Here is a 7,730-nt window from a genome sequence, read left to right as displayed (position 1 = left end):
GCCAGACTACAAAATGAACTCAAGAAAATATTTTATGCAGAAGAAATTAAAAATAAATATCAGAGCCAGCATATAGAATGAATCTTCTAGAAAAATAGTTAATTAAAGATAATCAAGTCTGAATTAATCATTAGAAATAAATCAAAATGGCAGGAAACAAAAGCCACCTCCCTATAACAACAATGAATGAAAAGGGTCTAAACTCTCCAATTAAATGACATAGATTGGCAAAATAGATTGAAAACCAAGACCCAATCATATGTTGATTGCAAGAGACTCACCTTACAGGTAAAGACATCTACAGGCTGAAGGTAAAAGGATGGAAAATGATATACCATGCAAATGAAGAATAAAAGCAAGTATGGGTAGTCACTTTTTATCTGACAAAGTAGACTTCAATTCAAAATTAACTGGTAGAGACAAAAAAGTCACTACATGCAGCTTATGGGAATCATCCAACAACAAGATAGAATGATTACAAATATTTATGCTTCAAATTTTGGTGCAGCTAGGAACATAATACAAACTTCACTCAATATGAAGATTCAAATGACTCAAATGCAATATTTCTGGATGACTTCAGTGGTATACTTCTCTCGCCAATAAATAGGACATCCACACATAAACTAAGACCCTTCAAAAAATATTATTAATCCAATGGACCTAACATATATCTATAGAATATTTTATAAATCAACAAGTTTATTCACTTTCTTCGCAGCAGCACATGAAAACTTTTCTAAAGTAAAACAGATATTTTATATAATATATATAATATATACATAATTCCTTTCATTCTATCAGATGATAATAGAATCAAATTGTTGTGGTGTAAACTGATAAATACAATCAATAAGAGTTAAGTTATAGGTTATAGATTATAGATAACAAGATTTTGATAAGTGAGATAAGATAATTATAAAGCAAGAACTATCATAGACAGGCCTAAGACTCCATTTTGCAGCCTTCTATTTAAAAAAAAAAAAAAAAAAACTGTTACAAGAGCTGTTTCTGAGAAACTAAAACAAAAGCTGTTTTCCTATAATATATTATTTCCTGTAATTTGTATCCCACAAAATGTACTCAACCCAGGATATGGTTGTCTTGGTGGCCCAAGACTTTAAAGTAGATTCTTTCCCCCAATCACCTCCTTGAATTCAGGATACAATTATCTAACACCTGCTCAGACCCAAGATGTGAGTTGCAAAGCTGACAGCTTTTTTCCTAGCTTCTGTGATTGGCTTACTTGCATGATGCTAAGGAAAGCCCCTGAGTTGTGGTTTTCATCTTTAAGTTCCCAGGATACAGGCCAGGAAGCTGCTGTCCTCTCACAGAACTTGAGTCTCTATGGTGGGCGACAGTCCCTGGCCAGGTAAATAAAGCTCTCATTGATTTGAATTCAGACTTAGATGTTTTTCTAAGCAGCTCCCCATAAGAAAATTAGAAACCATCAACAAGATAAAAAACAGAAACCACTTACACACCTGGAGATTAAATAATACATTTTTGAGTGAGAAATGTATCATAGAAGAAATCAGGGGAGAAATAAAAAATTATTAGAAACAAAGGAAAACAGATTAAAAATAACATATCAAAAACAGAGATATAACAATCAAAATATGAAAGCAGTCCTAAGGGAAAAAATTATAGCATTGAATTCTTATATTTTAAAAATCCTGGATAAACAATCTAATGTTATATGCCCAGGCCTAGAAAGGAAGATCAAATTCCAAAGTCAGAAGACAGGAAAAAATTAAGAGATGAAATTAGATCAGAGATGAAATTAATGAAACTAAGAATTAAAAAATAATAATACAAATAATCAATGCAACAGTTTATCTTTTGAAAATATCAACAAGATTCATTGATTCTTTAGAAAAACTAATGAAAAGAGAGAGAAGACCCAAATCAACAAAATTAGAGATGAAAAAAATTATCACCACAGACAATTCTGAAATTCAGAGGATCATTACAGTTTTGAAATTTTATACTCCAATAAACTGGAAAATCTAGAAGACACTGACACATTTCTAGACATATATGTCCTGCCCGAATTAGACCACAACTGTAAATAGACTAATATCAAGTGATGAAATTGAAATAACAATTAAAAGCTTCTCAACAAAGAAAAACCCAAGACCAGCCAGATTCTCAACTGAGTTCTACCAGACTTTTAAAAACACCAGTTCTCCTCAAGTTATTCCATGAAACAAAAATGGAGAGAACACTCCCAAATTCATCTTGAACCTGATATCACCTTGATACCAAAACCAAAGACACATCAAGGAAAACAAATTAAGACCAACATCCATGATGAGCACAGATGCAAAACTCCTTAATAAAATATTGGGAAATGACACTCAAAAACACATTGAGAAGGTAGTACAGCATGATCGAGTGAGTTTCATCCCACTTTATGCAGGGATGTTTCAACACACACAAATCAATAAATGTACTTCACTGCTTACACAGAATTAAGGACAATAATCACATGATCATCTCAATAGATGCAGAGAAAGCCTTTGATAAAATCCAGCATCCATTCATGTTAAAAATGCTGGAGAAACTAGGGGTAAAAGGAACTTGCCTCAATGTTACAAGGCCCATACTTGACAAGTCCAGGGCCAGCATCATAGGAAATGGAGGAAAATGGAAAACATTTCCTCTAAAATTAAGAATTAGACATGTATCTCCATTCTCACCACTTCTGTTTAATATTGTTATTTGAAATCTGGTCAGAGCAATCAGATAAGAGAAGAAAATTTAAAGGGATACAAACAGGAACACAAGAAGTCAAACAGTCTCAGTTTAATGATGACATGATCCTATATCTAAAAGACCCGAAGATCTCCCACCAGAAGATGTCTAGGGCTGATAAATGAATTCAGAAATGTAACAGGATACAAGATCAACATTCATAAATCAATAGCTTTCCTATACACCAACAGTGATTCTTCTGAGAAAGAAATCAGGAAGACCACCCCATTCACAGTAAACTCAAAAAATAATAATTAAAAAAACCTAGGGAATTAATCTAACCAAGGATATGAAAGTTTTCTACATTACAAAGTATAGAACACTGAAAATAAACTAACAGATAACTCAGAAGATGGGAAGACCTCCCGTGTCATTGGACAGGCAGAATTAATATTGCCAAAATAGTCATAGTACCAAAAGCATTATGCAGATTAAATATAAGCCCATCGAAATACCAGTTACATTATTCACAGAATTAGAAGAATCAGTTCTAAAATTCATATGGAAGAACAAAATACCCAGAATAGCCAAAGAAATTCTGAGAAAGAAGAGCAATGCTGGAGGTCTCACTATACATAATATCAAAATTATACTACAGGGGTTGGGGTTGTGGCTCAGTAGTAGAGCACTTGTGTAGCATGTGTGAGGCACTGGGTTTGATCCTCAGTACCTCATTAAAATACATAAGTAAAGGTATTATGTCCGTCTACAAAACATATTATACTACAGATCTATTTTAAAAGAATCAGCATGGTATTGGCATCAAAATAAACATGAAGATGAATGGAATAGAATAGAAGACATAGAGATAAACCCACACAGAGACAGTCATCTGAGCTCAACAAAGATACCAAAAACTTTATTTTATATTGGAGAAAATATAGCCTTTTTAATAAATGGTGCTGAGAAAATTGGATATCCATTTGTAGAAGAATAAAACCATCTTTTATCCTGCACAAAAATTTACTCAAAGTGGGTAAAAACCTAGAAATTGGGCCAGAAACTTTGCAACTGCTAGAAGAAAACACAGTCTCAACACTCCAACCTGTGGGCAGAGGCACTGACTTCCTTTACCAGACTCCTAAATCTCAAGAAATAAAACCAAGAATCAATTAATGAGATGGCACAGCAAAGGAAACAATTAAGAGCATGAATAGCGAGCCTGCACAATGGGAGACACTCTGTGCCTGCTACTCATCCAATAGGGGACTAATATACAGCATATAGAAATAACTTTAAAAACTTAACACCAAAAAAAATTATCAATAAATAGGTAAAAGCACCAAACAGAGATTTTGCAAAGGAAGAATTACAAATGGCCAACAAATATATGACAAAATAAAGACCAACATCCTTAGAAATCAGGGACATACAAATTAAAACTACATTGAGGACTGAGGTTGTAGCTCAGTGGCAGAGTGCTTGCCTCACATGTGTGAGGCACTGGGTTCGATCCTCAGTACTACATAAAAATGAATAAACAAAATAAAGATATTGTGTCCATGTATAACTAAAAAAGTATTAAAAATATATTGATGAAAAACAAAATTATCAAAAATAATGTATTTTTTTAAAAAACTACATTAAGAATGTGGTTAGAATGGCAATCATCAAGATTAATAATAAACGCTGGTGTGGATGTGGAGAAAAAGATACACTCACATATTGTTGGTGGGCCTACAAATTAATACAACAAGTTTGGAAGGCAGTATACAGATTCCTCAAATGAGTAGAAATAGGACCACCATTCCAGCTATACAACTTCTTGATATTTAACCAAAATAACTAAAATTAGTAACTAATAGCAATACAGGAACATCAATATTTATCGCTGTGTGATTCGCAATCGTCAAGTTATGAAAATAGTCCAGATGCTCATCAACAGAGGAATGTATAAAGAAAATGTGCTATACAAACACAATGGAGTTTTACTCAGTCATAAAAAAAAGAATGAAATTAGAGGCTGGGATTGTGGCTCAGCAGTAGAGCGCTCGCTAGCATGTGCAAGGCCCTGGGTTCAATCCTCAGCACCACATAAAAATAAATAAACAAAAAAAGGTATTGTGTCCAACTACAACTAAAACAAAATAAATTTTTTTATATTTATTTTCTGATATACAGTAGAACTAAATAACTTCATGCTAAGTGAAATAAGCCAGATTCCGAAAGTCAATGGTCAAATGTTTTTACTCTTTTGTGGAAGCTAGATCAAAATAAGGCAAAAATTGATAATAATAAGGTGGGAGAGTGTCCCATCAAAATAGAAGGGAGATCAGTGGAACAGAAGAAGGAGTTAGGGGAGGAATGATTAATGGAAATCAATCAAATTTTGTATGTACATATATGATGTACCACAGTGAATTTCACATTTCTATATAAATCACAAATAACATAACATATTTATTCATAAACAATAAATAAATAGAAGGAAGACTAGAATATTAGAGGAAGAGAAAAGGGGGACGGAGGAGAGAATGAAAAGGGGAAGAAAGGGGATTGAATTGGAACCAACTATATTCCATATATGTATGATTATGTCAAATGGACTCCATTTCTATCTATAACTATAGTGCACTAATAAAACATAAAATCTCTTCTGGTTAAACCCCGTATCTTCTTCATACCTGTGCCTATAGATGAAAATAATCCATACAAGCCTGTTGACTAACAAACCTCCTTAGAGCCCCTCAACATTGCCTAGCAATCCTACTCACTGCCCTGGCTTGTATATTCCCTTTTTGCTGAAGTTATTCCTTCATAATATCCATCTTCAATGTTTTTCTCTCCTCAAATTGTTTCCTTTTACCGTCTGCCTCCTCCCAAAAACTTCACAAGCAGTGTCCTCAATTCACTATTGATTGAAAAAAATGGAAACAGTAATAAATTCCTAAATTGTTCCACCTGAAAAACTACAAACAAATGTCCATGAAACATATTGAGTTCATTCCCATCCTCAATAATGATTTGTCCTCAATTAGTCTTTTTCTTTGGTTTTATTCATCCTTTAATTTTCAGCTCAAATATGACTTTCTTAGGAAGACCTTTTTTGACCGACCTTCATAGTTAAATCTTACCTCCTTACTCTGGTATTCTTCCCTTAGAATGTAACCTATATGGGTACATGGACTTTGTTATTTTTACTAACTTATCCACAATTTCCACAATAATGGCTAGCACATAATAGGCAACCAGTAAATATCGGCTAAATAAGAAATGTTTATCTATTAATTCTAAAATAGAGTTTTTTGTATCATATTCACTTTCAAGTCTGAAAATGGCTACCTCTGTGCCTGGTAGAGAGTTGATACTAAATTTATAGTGCTGAATAAATGAATAAATATGGTTCTTCAAAAAAGCATTTTTTAAAGCAAGGGAGAAAAAATAAGGATTAGGGAGAACTGAAAAGAATATAAAAATTCAATATAAAATAAAGATCATATTGTTTGCAGGCTAGGCTGCTGTGAGGGTGACAAATTGACTTGCCCCAGCTCACCTTGACACTGGCCCAAGGCACCTCAGTCCTGCCACATCTGAATGGCAGGATCCACCTGCCTGCCACCAGTGCTGGAATCTACCAGGGCTACCACTTGGCCACTCCACTGCTCCACTGCTGCTTCTCGGGAAGGACCAAGAGACCTGGCTGTGAGGCTGCAGGAGCCATGTCAGTATTTCAGCACCTTGCAGGGATACAAAGATAGGCAACTTGTAGACAGGCTAGAAATTATGTAGCTAAAACCTATAATGAAAGGTGATCATGGAAATATGCATAAAGTGCCATGGTAGACCAGGTGAAGAAGTAATCGGTTCTGGGACTGGGTCTGTAGCTCAATGGGAAAACGCTTGCCTTACACATGTGAGAAGCTAGGTATGATACTCAGCACCATAAAAAAAATAAATAAATAAAATGAAAGAATTTTTAAAAAGAAATAATTAACTCTAAAGTGATCAGAAAAAAATATACAAATCTGGACACTAATAATTATAAAGTGTGTCTAAAATGTGATTTTCTCTACAATGTTCAATCACACAAATACTCAAAGCAGTGTGTCTCTATATTATAAAACAATGGTCAGACAGTGACAAAAAACACAGGCATTTTGGAAACAGAATACACCTAGTCTAATACCATTTAAAACAACTCACAACAAGTAGGTTAAATGAAGCCATTCGAAATGATTTCTTCCAAATCATATGTTAAAGAAATTCTAATTACTGAATTTCTTCAATTTAGAAGTCTTCAATTTAGAAATTACACACTTCTAAATATCACAGTTAGTGAACAACTAGTTACTTAAATACTATAGTAAATTGCATTCTACATAACAATTGAATGTTCATATATTTTGTCTAGTCATTTAGCATTCATGGAATAAAAAACAATTATCTGGCCCATAAAATTAAAACATAATTAAGTTACTAATTATATGATCATGTAGGTCAAAGGATTATTTTAACATATATTTAATATACTTTGATATATGTATTTGCCATATTTTTGAAAAGCTACTTACAAAGCTACATTTTAAAAATGAAGACTCATCTTTTTAAATTTATTACATGTGGAGCTATTGGGCTTTTTCCCAAGATAGAAAAAAAATACCATAAAACAACAAATAAAAGAAGTATCTTATTACAGAATTTCTAACATTCATCTTGACAACTATTATACTTGCATTCATAAACCTGCACTTAAATCTTTGGAAGAACCAAAGTGCCTTCCTACTTGTTCTAAAATGAAGCCAAGCTGATCCCCCATTGGGTTGTTTGTTTCCTCTGCTTGGAATGCTCTTTCTCCAGATATCCACAGTTCACTCTTTCAACTCCTTCAAGTCTAATACCAGTTATCACCTTCTCAATAAGTCTTACCCTGGCCATCCTATCTACGATCCTAACCTGCCCTTCTCCTCTACCTTGTCCTGCCTCCCATCTCCTGGTCATCCTTATGCTGCTTTATTTTTTTACTTATTCTTAAC

The sequence above is a fragment of the Callospermophilus lateralis genome, chromosome 13 (genome assembly GCF_048772815.1).
Source record: "Callospermophilus lateralis isolate mCalLat2 chromosome 13, mCalLat2.hap1, whole genome shotgun sequence".
In the NCBI taxonomy this organism is placed as follows: domain Eukaryota; kingdom Metazoa; phylum Chordata; class Mammalia; order Rodentia; family Sciuridae; genus Callospermophilus; species Callospermophilus lateralis.
This window is presented reverse-complemented; position numbering follows the sequence as displayed.